The sequence below is a fragment of the Pezoporus wallicus genome, unplaced genomic scaffold (genome assembly GCF_028554395.1).
Source record: "Pezoporus wallicus isolate ANWC-B61680 ecotype Strahan unplaced genomic scaffold, APGP_CSIRO_Pwel_v1 contig_8557, whole genome shotgun sequence".
NCBI classification, from domain to species: Eukaryota; Metazoa; Chordata; class Aves; order Psittaciformes; family Psittacidae; genus Pezoporus; species Pezoporus wallicus.
Window position 1 is genome coordinate 410,883 of NW_026640202.1, and position 12,686 is coordinate 423,568.

General features: G+C 41.5%; 1 protein-coding gene and 1 long non-coding RNA gene across 3 annotated transcripts in view; one reads left to right on the forward strand and one right to left on the reverse strand.

The window, feature by feature from the left end:
* Positions 1–12,686, reverse strand: part of SELENOP (selenoprotein P) — a 170,146-nt gene that overhangs the window by 38,437 nt on the left and 119,023 nt on the right. The gene's annotated exons all lie outside the window — the stretch shown is intronic.
* On the forward strand, positions 5,985–6,665 carry LOC130603926 (uncharacterized). The gene is made up of 2 exons (XR_008973321.1): positions 5,985–6,115; positions 6,440–6,665. It is a non-coding gene; the product is annotated as an uncharacterized LOC130603926 (long non-coding RNA).

The window sequence follows — 12,686 nt, forward strand, 5'->3', positions numbered from 1 at the left end:
GCACGTTTCCAATATGCTGTCCTTAGGAAGCTCACAAGTGGACCAAAGTTAGCTTTCTTCAGCTTTCTAAAACTAAACTTTTCATGTGAAAAACAACTTACCCATTCATGTAATACCATGAAACGGAAGCTACCACAGACATGGACAGTTTTATGAGGATTTTAAGAATGAGTAACTTGTACATTGTTACACCATCCCTGGATATATGAAAGAGTAACTTTACCTCTTTTCCTCTTGCAGTACAAGCAAACTCTTGTTACAAATTCACAGGGTGTGTGGCAGAAGAATCAGTAAAGCCTGGTGGGTTCTGTTGTAAACGGCAGTCAGCTACCTATGAATTTTTCGATCAGGCCGCTGTTTCCCTAAAGTGGTCCCTAACTTTCAGGCTGGAGAACAAATGGTGGTGGAGGTTTCTGAGCACAAAAAGCCTGTGCCTTTTTACACTGACTCATTAAATTTCCATTGAGTTCTTAGCATTCAAGATCTTAGTTCAGTAAAAGGCAGCTTAGGTAATGTTATAGCGCTTTATATTTTTGCTTAAAATTGTCAGCTACTGATTTTGCTTTTTTTTTTTTTTTTTTTTGCATCAATTTTAGAAGCGGGGGGGGGTTGAGGTAGGAAACTGCCTCCACAGGGAGGCAGCAGGACACTTTAAAACAGGAAGAGCTCAATAGAATCTGTGGTAAACCTGAGCTGGAAGAGCTACTATCAGACTCTTCTTTCATAAATTGTCATTTTCTAAAATGAGTATGTTTAAACACAGAGACTTGTCTATATGGTATCACGTTCCTGTTTTATTTAAATGAATTCTGACACTTGACGCAAAGATGTGCTAAACATAAAAGTAAAAGCCATAGGTATGAGTGCTAAACTGTCAATTGAAAAGTAGAAGTGTAAATAATTTAATCAATGACAATAAAACAATGCCAACCATGAAATGTTGCATTATTTATTTCATCCAGTAACTTAGGAACAACTGACTGGCAATTACAGTGCCAGAGTCTTCCAAGAATCTGATTTTTAGTAAGATTAATAGCTCTTTACTGTAAAGTTAGATTTGTTTAGAAAACAATTGCCTAGCTCTATGTTCAAGAATGCTAAGGACTTCTAATTCTCAGTTACTGCCTTGGGATTAAAACTGCTCCACAATTCTGAAAATCTGTCTTTCCAAAGCCTTAACTGAAGGGAGGATTTTTTGCAAGGATGTTTCCTAATGCTCTTGGTAATCATGTAGATCTTAGTTAAAATCAGGTTTTTTTATTCAGTGTTCTCCAAATGCAGAATTTGCAGATTTGTGCTTTTACTCTCATTTAAAATTATTCTTCTGTTTCATCATAGACTTTGAGAAATTGTTGCAAACCAAACATGGATCTCAATTAAAACTTCAAGCAACCTGATTAACGTAACTTGCATTCTTTTTTATTATACTTTGTGTTTTCGAAGATGCAAGTAATATGGGATAAAATTCTGTGCAGAAGCAAGAATGTGGCTGAATGTTAATCACGAAAGTAAAAGTTGGCTGTTGTATTTATACCTGGCTTCTGATAAGAACAACACAGAGGGGACAGCCCTGCTTCCATAGCTGTATACTCCAATTTTTTAGGTATTTGTGCACACAGTCACAACATTTGTATCTGCAGAATTAAAGGAACAATCTGGCTATGTGTCTAAATGAACTTGTAAGTAATTTAAGTCTAATGCAAATTGGGTAGTTATGTGGTACTGGTAGCAGGGCTGGGGTTTGGTAAGCACAGTTTGGCTATTTCTTTGTTCTGTTTGATCTCCCCTTTTCAGCAATGGTTCACAGATTTGACATGGAAGAAATAATGCTCTGCCCCGTGCTACCTCATCTGGACTCCTGCAGAGTTCGGTGGGACCATGAGCCATCCCCTCCTCACCCTGAGGGGTAGCGGAGAATTAATGCTGCTGGCGAGCCTTTCCCTTTGCAGCCCCCTGTAATTACCTTCCCAAATGCCTGAAGCCCAAATTGCTACCACTACTGGATTCCCTCATGCCTCCTTACTGCCACTGGAGGATGCTGGGGGTGTCAGAGTCTGCCTGCTGTCTGGAACAGCCACCTTCCCATTCTCTTTCTGCTCCAAATGTCAGTGTAGATACACAGACCTCTCCGAACTCTGCTTTACCTACACACCACTGGAGAAGTTCTTCCTTCTGGTCCCTAGTGCCCTGTATTACTCAGGTGCTGGTCTGTTGCTTGCAGTGAGGCAGCATGTTTGGGTTTATGACAAAACTCATCAGCTAAAGCAGTGGTGTCTAGTCAATAAGAACAGAAAAGTGGAAGTGGACAAAGATCCATGAGGTGTTTCTGGATATAAATTGGGCATCAAATTGAGACCAAGGTTAGAGGTAGATTTATATATGATATTCATGACAGGCCATAAGTTATTTCTGAAAACAGGGCATGGAGGGGAAAGTGATTTATAGTTTGAGAGATGCTGAGTTATTCAGGCGATATAAGAAAGGACTAGCTGCCTCTTTTTTTTTTTTTTTTTTTGAAAACAGTCTTCCTGAATCACAGTATCTTCCATCTGCAGTTCATTTGGTTGTTTACTTTCAAGGGTTGACCTATGTCTTCTATAGTGACTACCATGAAAATGTTATGCACAGTTAATTTTGTTGTTGCACTGCTAGCAAATAATTTAAAAATTAAAGCAACCTGTTTATAACAACAGTACAAGTACTTTGTTGTTTGCTGAACAACTGGCAGCTGGGCCCTCTCCTGACCCTCCAGCTCAGCCCTGTGAGCATCCTCACCACGGTTCTGTGCAGATGGTGAGAGCTGCTTGCGCAACTCACAGGTATATTTTGCATGACAGGTTTTTGTTATAACTGGAGCCTTGACATCTGAAACTCGTCTGGGTCCTCTCTTCCCATTCCTTTAAATGAGGGGTAGCAGCCCTTTGAGGAAATAAATTATATCACTAAAAGACCTGAAGCTAGGAATGGGGTGCAGCCTGTAGCTGCTCCGAGGGTGTGGGTCTCAAGAGGACCTGGAGGGTGTAAGTGGGATGAAGAGGGCTGAGCCTGCCGCTGCCACTACCGCTGTCAAAGGTTCAGACAAAAGCCGATGGTGCTGGCACCCTCAGACAGGCCGCCAGCTCCTCAGCCTGGCTACCATCCCCGTCGGCCCGGTTATTAGACAGGCAGGAAGGCCTGTCCTCGCCGCGAGAAGGGAAGAGGAGGGAGGCGGGCAAATGGCGGTCCGCCTGACAGGAGGAAATGGCCGGCAGCGGGCAGGGGCTGCGGGCGGTGTCCGAGGCCGGTGATACATCCACCGTCCTCTGTGGGTGGGACTGCGCCAGGTTATAGCCGCGGACACGTCGCCGCGTTCAGAGCGTTCTGAGGAAAGGTCAGAAAGAGGAACGTATGGGCCGCTATACTTTTGATGAGGAAAGAATGCCTTTTAGGTAGCATATGTCCTGTATGCAAATTATCATGCAAATGAAAACAAAGTGTTATTGAAATTATCATGGCTTCTCCGCAGCAGAGCTCCGAGGGGAAGCTCCTTCACACCGGCGGGGTCTCCCCGCGGCCCCGGTTTCAGCGCAGGGAGGTGCGGAACGCAGCTCCGCTCCCAGGCAAAGGCCGCCAGAGCCGGCGGCGCTGGCACTGCAGGCACCCGCGCACCGCCTCCCGCCCGCCGCCTCCGGCCTGGCAGGCATCGCCTCCCCTTCCCTCGGCCCGACGAGCAGCCCTGAAGGTGAAGTTACGCTAGGGTGGGGAACGTAACAAATGAGGGCACATGGATTTAAACCACGCTGTCGAGCAGTGGGATTAGCTCCTTGCAGGTGGAACGGCACACAACTTTTACTTGGCCAGTCACAGCCTCCGGTGTTATTCCGAAGCCCTAGAAGTCAGAAGTGTTTTCTTCTCTTGCTGATTTTTACTGAAAGGCCTGGAATAAACCTCAGCCTTTAGAACCTTCCAGCATGGCTCTTCTCTGTGTTTGGAAAAAATGTATTCCTTTGTGCAGCTGTCTTTTAGGACACTTGGCAAATATTAATTAGCTCAGCTTCTGAGTGTGCCTGTAAAGTAGGTAAATGGCTTTTACTTTCCTTTTTCTTTGCTGTACCTTATTGTGGTTACAGAGAGTACATAATTGTGCAAGCAGGCAGCAGTGTAACTGAAAAGTGTCCAGATTCCTGGCTTTCTTTCGTAAAGCATAAAACCGAAGGCTCTTCTCATTGCAAGGAAAACAAGTTACTGTTGTGATAAACACATTAATGGATTGGCTTTTGCAAATCCTAGGTGTTACTGTGTGGATATAACTGTATGAGTTTGCAAAACTCGCTAAAGACACAAGATTAGACAGCAAGTTGAAAATGGCCAGAACTCTTGAGCAAAATGGAGTCACATAGCAAAAGAATTTGTAAAGGTAAAAGAAGGGGGGGGGGGGGGGCTTGATATAAGTAAAGCTAGTGCCTAGAAAACATAGGGTTAAAGTACTTTCAGCCTAACTTAGGTCGAAGATAAAGAACAATGTTTGTGTTGTAAATCTGTGGAATTTAGTGGCCCCACTAAACATGCGTAAATTATTTCACACCATCCTTCTACTTATCAGTAGATACTCCTTTAATTGTGCCAAAGGTGAAAAGTACACTGCGAGGAAGACTGCTTCCTTCATCTTGAAGACCGCTACTCACATGAGGATGACTGCTTACTTCATCCTCAAGATGCCTGCCCACTATCACCGGAGAGCAGTACACAGACTCCAAGAGGAGGAGACATATGATAATAAGTTCCTGGAGCTAGTTATAATATTCTACGCCTATACGTGGGAATTATGAATATGTATATGACTAATGCAATAGTGAAAGTATATGAACCTGTATCAAACACTAATCAGTACGCCTCTGGCTATGGTCATGCGCCCAGGGCTGTTGCTTTTTTTTTTATTGACTTTGTCCTGCAATAAAACCCTCTTATCTCGATCAGAGGAGTGAGCTCGTATTTCACACTGTTTTGAGAAAGATGACTCCAAAAGAGAAATCAGTGTGTCTCTTGCTTGAAAGCTTGGAGGACTCTGCCTAATGTGTAAAGCATAGGGTAATACTCACTTTATTATGTTTATGAAACAAATACATATTTGCACTCACTAGCCTGGAAGATTAATTGGAAACACTAATATTTTCTAAGAAGCTAACACTAATATTGTCTAAGAAGTTACACATTTCAGATAACACCCAAGGATGCTCATTGCTTCCAGCATTCTTTCGTAAATTGAGCCTCCCCTTCTGGTTGTAATTTGGTATTTTAAAATGCAGAGAGAGTTAGAGATTATACCAATCCAGATATCTGCAGTGAAATCACTTAGTATGTCTGTGTTACTGATAGATCTTGTTAATGCTGCACGGAGACTGATCTGCTGGGAGCGGATCAGTGGCATGCATTTTCTGCTGGTTGTCATGACAACCATAAATCCATGCCGCTGTACCGAGTGTGTTAATCTGTGTAGTTTAATCCAGTTTCCAGATTAGGTCATCAATATTGAGAGCTGTTAGATAACCACTGGTTTAAATGCTGCTCTCCATTCTCTTCTCTTAAAATAGTGCCTGGAGTCCAACTGGTGCACCTACAAGGAAGATGCATTGCGACATCTAGGAAAGACAGAGCCACAGAGCAATTTATTGCTGTTATAGCAGTGTATAACTTGGCTCTGTGTCCCAAGCCTGGTATTTTTCAGGTGTTTACAATAAACCATTGTTCTTAGTCTAAATTATTATGTTATTTATGTTTTAGAGATTGTATCAGCAGTGGTAGGACTCTTTAGCCCCTCATTAAGATAATGTGATTATTACACTGTTCTACAATGAGTGCTGATAGTATCAGGGCTTTTAAAGCTTTTGTTGCAATATGAGAAAATACTTAACCTGGAAGGAGGTTAGAAGACATGAGTATTCCCTGTAAGGCGATTGGCCATGCGTGAAAACTCAAATGGCACTGAACAGTTCGGGAGAACTCCTTGTGTGAATTGATCCTCAGCTATAAATCCCTCTTTAATTATTTGACAATTACTACGTTATCACTTACATAGTTTTCCCTCTAGATTGCTGCAGTGAGCATCAGTGTTTGTGAAAGCTTTAATGAAGTCAAGGTAACCATGCCCAGATCATGTGTGAGATGGCCTATTTGAGACGCTGCACTTGTGTAAAATGACAGCCCCCCCCCCCCGTGCTGTTTTCTGTAACAGTCCAGCTGAATGAATGGGATTTTCTGCATCATGGAGGAAGTGATTGTGTGGTGGTTGTGTTCAGTGCCTTGCTAGGCCACCATGAATTGAGTTAATTCTGGGCGGAGACTGACAGCCTGAAACTGCGCTACTGGTTACAAAGGAGGATCCCCCAGTGCTTCTAATTCTTTGTTTTATTTTTCTATACAACAAAGTCACGTAACTTGTTTTTTTTCTTACTGGTTACAGGTTCCACAGAATCCTCATTTAGAGTCTTGGTTTTGCTGAAGTCAAGTTGAAGAGTCTCTGTCATGCCCAAGTCTGCTCTGATACTCAGAAGATGCAAAAATTATACTGTAGGATTGAGCCTGGGGTTCTGCTCTTGAAGTTCCACTTCTCTGGCCAAGCATGCCATAATTGCAGTGAAGGACAGCTGATCGCTTTCCAGCATCGATAAATATAACACTGAAAATGAGTAGTCAGTGTTTAAATCCCAGTGGTTCGTTTTTATGTGCATTTAGTAGAGAAGTCTTGCTTTTCCAAATGCAGTGAAACAAATGCAGGAATGAATTTGCAGGCAACAGTTTATATGCTTGCTGCCTCAGCCTGGTGATAAACCATAGAGGTCCTCTCTCTTCCCCCTCACTTCCTCTTCCTTGGGGTGTCATACTGCAGTTAGTACTGGCAGCCTTGGGCTGCTCTCCCCACAGTAGGTGATTACCTCTACTCCAACTTGAGTTGCAGAGGGAAGGGGAGGGTGGGAAGCAGTGAGACTGTGCAATCTTTTTTCTTAAATTCTAGTTTCTAGTTCTACTAATTTACTGTATCTTAGGTTTTTCTTTCTAAGAATGGGAAAGGAAAAAAAACAGTTTTGAGAAGTAGTTTTAATCCTTGGATGGTAGCTCTGACATGAATTTCTGATGTGTCTTACTAGAGAGTAATTTTGGGAGTAAAAGTGAAAATAGTATTTTAAAGGTTCTAAGGGTCTGGAAGATATAAATGTTGATTTGTGAACACAATGCCTTTGTATTTTTCATTTTAGTAACTTCTTATTGATGTTACCTTCATAAAGGCCATCATGAAGAAAACTTGCCCCTTGTCTCATAGTCTGTAGCATGTTTATGCTATGTGGGTGCATCGCACAGCTGCACCACTGCACTAAACACAAACACTGCAAAACTTTGGGCCTGTATGTATTGTATGTATGTTTGGAAGGAACTAAATTCATTGCAGGTTTCCTTTATGTGTGCTGCTGCAGAGAGGAGTTAAGGCAGCTGCACTTTTCGTCCTTAAGGACTTGTATTTATCACTGGAGCTGCATTTCTGCAGGTGTCTAGAGGCTGGGGGTACATGTGGAGGGCTCCCCTGAGGATGGGGACATTTGTGACATCTTGAAAAATGCTCAGATTCCAGCAGGATCAGGTATAAAAAAACATCAAAGGAAAGCATTTCAGCAGTAGTGCTAATGCAAAGTGTCAGCTCTTTTGCAGGATTTCAATGAATTTTTATCTTAATTGAAGTATAATCAGCTCCGTTTGGTGGAGGAGATTTGTCTTGACAACAGCTCAGTTATAATTAACATGGACAATTTCTTGCATCAGTGATGAAGATTTTTATTGAAGTATTTTATTTCAGAGCCTTCTTGCTTAGTCTTCCTTGGTTTGTTGGGTTTGTTTTGTTGTTTTTTTTTACTCCCTTATGCTTTTTTCTGTCACAGACCCGTTTTTGCTTCTTGATGATACATGAAACAGCTGGTATCCTGCTAAGTAGAACAAAAAGATGTACATTTCCTTCCAGAATCAAGTGCTGGAGCATCAGTAAAAGCTGGGTTTGGCCTTTTTCCCAGATGTGGATTATATTATCCTCTTTTCTGTTCTTGGTATCTGGTGAGCCAGGATTTGATGACCTCCCAAGGTCATGTTTGGCAGAACAATGAAAGCTTGGAGGTAATGGATACCCAGAAGCTAGCCTTATAATTGGCATGAAAATGCAGTCATCAAGCAAAATATATTGAGTATATATGCAAATATAGACTGGAGTTGCCAAATTATTTTGTATTGAATGGTCAGACCAAGCTCCTTGTAACTGAGGCTTAATTCTTGCTAATCATCACATTACTTCATTCGGGTATCTTGCACAGAGCTATTCCCATATGCCTGATGCTGAGGAGCTATTTCTTTACTTTTCCTCACTTGAGGGGGTGATAGTCGGGTACATAAACTTTATGTATAGATTGCTATATAGGTCTGAATCACAGTGGGTGAATTGCCCTCCTCCCACCTCTCTAGAAACTTGCCTTAATGGTGCTGACAATTTTCAAGGCAGGCCTGTAGGACAGTTTAGCAGTGACAGCATTCTCCTGTGTGGTGAAAGACTGTGTCTGAAACCCTCCTGCAGAGTTTAGGATAGGGATTCAAATACAGCACCAAAGTCTGAATAGGCACTCCTGTCATGAGTCTACTTCATGCTAACAGTTTTGGCCTTGGTTCTGTTTGTTTTGTTTTATTTAAAAACATGAAAGTTGGTTTGATCCACATGTGGAATAACTTCAGGTTCTTTAAAGAAACTTGTCTTTGTCAGCTCCATGTAACCAATTTATGAGGCAACACAGGACATTTACAAAATGAGAAACTGTCTCTGCACATTGACTCTTATGCCATTCACATGGAAAAGATATTGGTGTCAGTGAGACTTAAAAGTAGAGCCAGTGCATCACAAACAAGAAGAATGTGGTTCCCTTAACAGATGTGTTGTTTCAGAAATTGTTTCCATCAGAGAAAAGCCTTGTCAGTTTCCTTGTTTTCCTCTTCATTATTTTTCCTCTGTTCAGTCTGATCTGAGAACTTATTAGTAATAAAGCATTTACATGGCTGGTTGAATAAAATAAATGATTTTGAGTGTACTGTGTTGCACTGGACTGGCCACAGTGATAGCAATATTTAATTGGAAAGCGCTGCAGCTGCTGGCTCCACACCATCTGGGAGTGAGTGAGAAAAGCTGTTGCCACAGACCTGCACTGCATGCTTTGCTTTCGTCAGGTAAGTGAGGAACAAGCACTGATGGTCTGTGAGGAGTGAAAAGCCAGTGTTAACAGTAGTGGATGCCTCAGTGGTGGTCAGAGCCAGTGTGGGAAGAAGAATTCCAGCAACCCTCAGTTCTCCAGCAGTTAGTGGTTTTTCTTGGATATTGCATGTGTGAGTCTGTGGTGGCTATCAGCCTACAGATAGTGTCTGTGTGATAGGTATATTTTAAGATTTGGTTGAATTTGGGATCAGAAGTGTGTGAAAGGAAATGTTTAATTAAGGGCTGTAGTTCAGGGGAAAAAAGTTGAGCAAGAACCCTTGAGGTCACAGACTTGTATCTGATGCTGCTTTTGTTTCAGTGGTTCTATCAAAGGACCATGTGTTACTCTGGCATGTGTGTCCATACAATGAGAGAGGCTTTCCTCTGATTTTATGTTACTGTTCAGGTCACCTTAGAGATAAGTGTAATTGTCTGTGAATGTAAGGAGAAATGCTGAGAAAAGTTTTAAAATCAGAGCTAGTTTTGGAGAATGCACTTAAGCAAATGTGTGCTTTGAAGTCTTGCAGACTCAGCAACAATCTTGGTATTGTGACTCGTGGTCTACAAAGAATGGTGATACAGTAAAGCTTGGTTTCTGACTGCACAAAAATGAGAATTAGTGCCTGGCTCATATCAGACTCTTTCCACCAGGGACATGAGTTTCAGCTGGTAGGTACTGAGATCACAATTAGTTGCAGTACGGTTACACAGAAATTTTAACTTTCAGAAATACTTTGTGAAGACTTCCTAAATTTGGCAGTTTTAGCACTGGGACTTCAGTTTTTGTTTGTGTTCTCTGCCAGTCCTTCCAAAGGGAATTACAACATGGTGTATGTAAAGGATTTCAATGCTGTGAACAGACATCATCTCCCAGGGCTTCCTGAATGTTAAAGCTGATTTGGACTCTGATTCTGTTTGCGTTTATAGACAAGTTTTACATCTGCTACTATAATTCTCATATATGTAAACAATTCTGCTAATACAGGTATTGACAAATGTGTTTCAGTATAGATGGTATATGGAGATGCTCAAAAGATGTCTGTGTTTTTTCTCAATCTTGGAGTGCAAATACTAGGTTATCTGGTGAAACTGTTTGAGGAAGGTTGAAAAATGCCTCTATTTTACATTTCCTGGAATTGGTATGTCAGAAAATAGAATAAAAGTTCTAGGTTGCTCTGAAATAATAATTGAAAGAAAATTTTGTTAGAAATGGAATTCTCATATAGGCTGAAGGAAGAGAACTCAGCTTCATCAGGCCATAGTAGAAGTCCCAGTATAAATGTTTTTAATCTGCTTCAATAGTATTATGGAAAATCCTGTCTTACATTCAGAGTTGTAATGCAAGAAATTCAGAATTAGCAAATATATTGCCAGTACTTCTTTACATGATGAGAAATTCCATGTTGATAGTAAAATGGAATAGGTGAACAGATGCCATCTTCATCGGGAATGAGACTCCATCATTTGGATCACAGCCATCAAGTTGGCAGCCTCAGTCCTCAGCAATCTTTCAATTCCCAGAGCATGTGAAACTTTGTGGTCAGCTATGTGTCAGCTTAGGCATACACTAACAACTCCTTAAAGCCGTTGGCTGAACGTATTTACTTCTCCAAAGTGAACTGTGCATACAAGCAGTAATTTTGTGCATTTGCTTGTTATAATGGAAAAATATGAGAGACACCTTAAAGGAATACCAGGAGTATCATCATCTGGGGTAAAAAGCAGGAGCTGTGACATTGCCTAGAATGAACAATAGGTTAGTTAGTGTGCATACTTGGTTTTATGTTCATGAACAAGAAGACAGCAGAGTGTAGTAGGAGAGGTCGTCTTTTTGCTTTGCTTTTGATTTAATAGTGTGCACAAGTTGTGTATATGTTCAATTCTGTATCACACGTATGAAAAATAATGGAGTTCTAGATGGAGAGTGCAAGAGGGGCAGGATGTAGGCTTGATGCTGGTTTTAAGACAGAAGCAGGCTCTCAGAATAACGGTTCTCTGGTTTTTATATTGAGTACCAGTGTGATCGCTATGGTAAATGACTATATCTTTGCCTTTTGAGTGGTTAGTGGTACCCACAAGTTTAAGTATGGGAGACAAAAATAGATTAAGTTCTTTCTTCCAGTGAACTGTGATGAGAAAATGTTCATTCATGTCAGCTCTGTGGTTTAGAGGTTATGAGAATAATCTCTTTCCAGTCCTGTTGCCCTCTGCATGTTGTCACCAGATTAAGTAGTGTGATTAGCTGGATTTAAGTGCTAATTTTACAAAGAGAGTGCCAGAGGCATGCATTTTGTATCTTGTGCTCTCTCACCTAGTGGTGTGGCACTGAGAGATACTGCTGTTATGGAGAGGCAGGACAGTAAATATACTGTTAATGAAGGTTCAGTAAGAGACAAGCTTTTGGAATAGCTGGAAGAATCAGTAAACTTTACATTAGAGGCTGAAAAGCTTAGTGCCAGCAAAGCAGGTGTTTCTAGCTCAAGGCAGCGTGGTTTATCATCAGGCAAAATTAAAGATGTTGTCACGCCTACTTTGAGCTGCTTGCTGGAGGATTAATTTCTTCCAGTACACCTCTGTAGGAGCTGGTTGTGAGTCCACTTCCCAAGAGGTTTCAGATGCTTAGTGGAACACTGTTTCTAGGCTGAGAGCAAACAAGTCAAAGTCCCCTCTTAGCTGTAGATATCACTATCTGTTACTGCAAATATTGCAACTCTTTGCGTATTTTCATTTCCAGACCTGTTCTCTGCTATTGCTCTGTAGTTCTCAACCGACGTAATGTCATTTGTAAACTGTTGTGAAGAGTAAAGGGTTTTGGCCTTGAGTTCACAGTTCTTCACCATGCATTTTCTTAATAATCACTATGGAGGAAGGGTGCCCTTCTCAAGAAAAGAGTTGCCATTATGCTTTTGAGCTCAGGGGGATGCATCCATCATGTGGGAACTTGGCCTTTTATTGCCAAGGCTCTGGCTGTGCCAGGCTGCCATCCTGTTCAGCACCAAGTCACAGAGTTTTTCCTGAGAGAATGTGACCTTCTGGATTGCCAGCTGCACCTTGCTCAGATTTCAGGGCAGTGTTCAGCAAATCTCACCTCATTTCAGCTTGCTGGCCTCATGGTTCTAGCCTACTCAGTTCAGAAAATCTGAACAGGCTGGGTTTTGTTATCTCTTGTTCCCCTTTTTCTCTATACACAAAAGCTAACCTAGAAACTTTAGCAGGTCTTACAACTTCACATTTTTAAATGTGCAGCCATTTGACCTACAAGCAACACTGTGACGTGTGTTGACTTTAGTATTACACAAAAGTATCATGCTTTTGAAGTCAGGTTTTTGTCCTCAGTATGTTTTCCTGCTGGCATATAATTTCATGTGCACACCACTTAAAGGGCAGTGTAATTCTTAAGTATTGTAAGATCCCCACGAATAGCTTTTCTAAT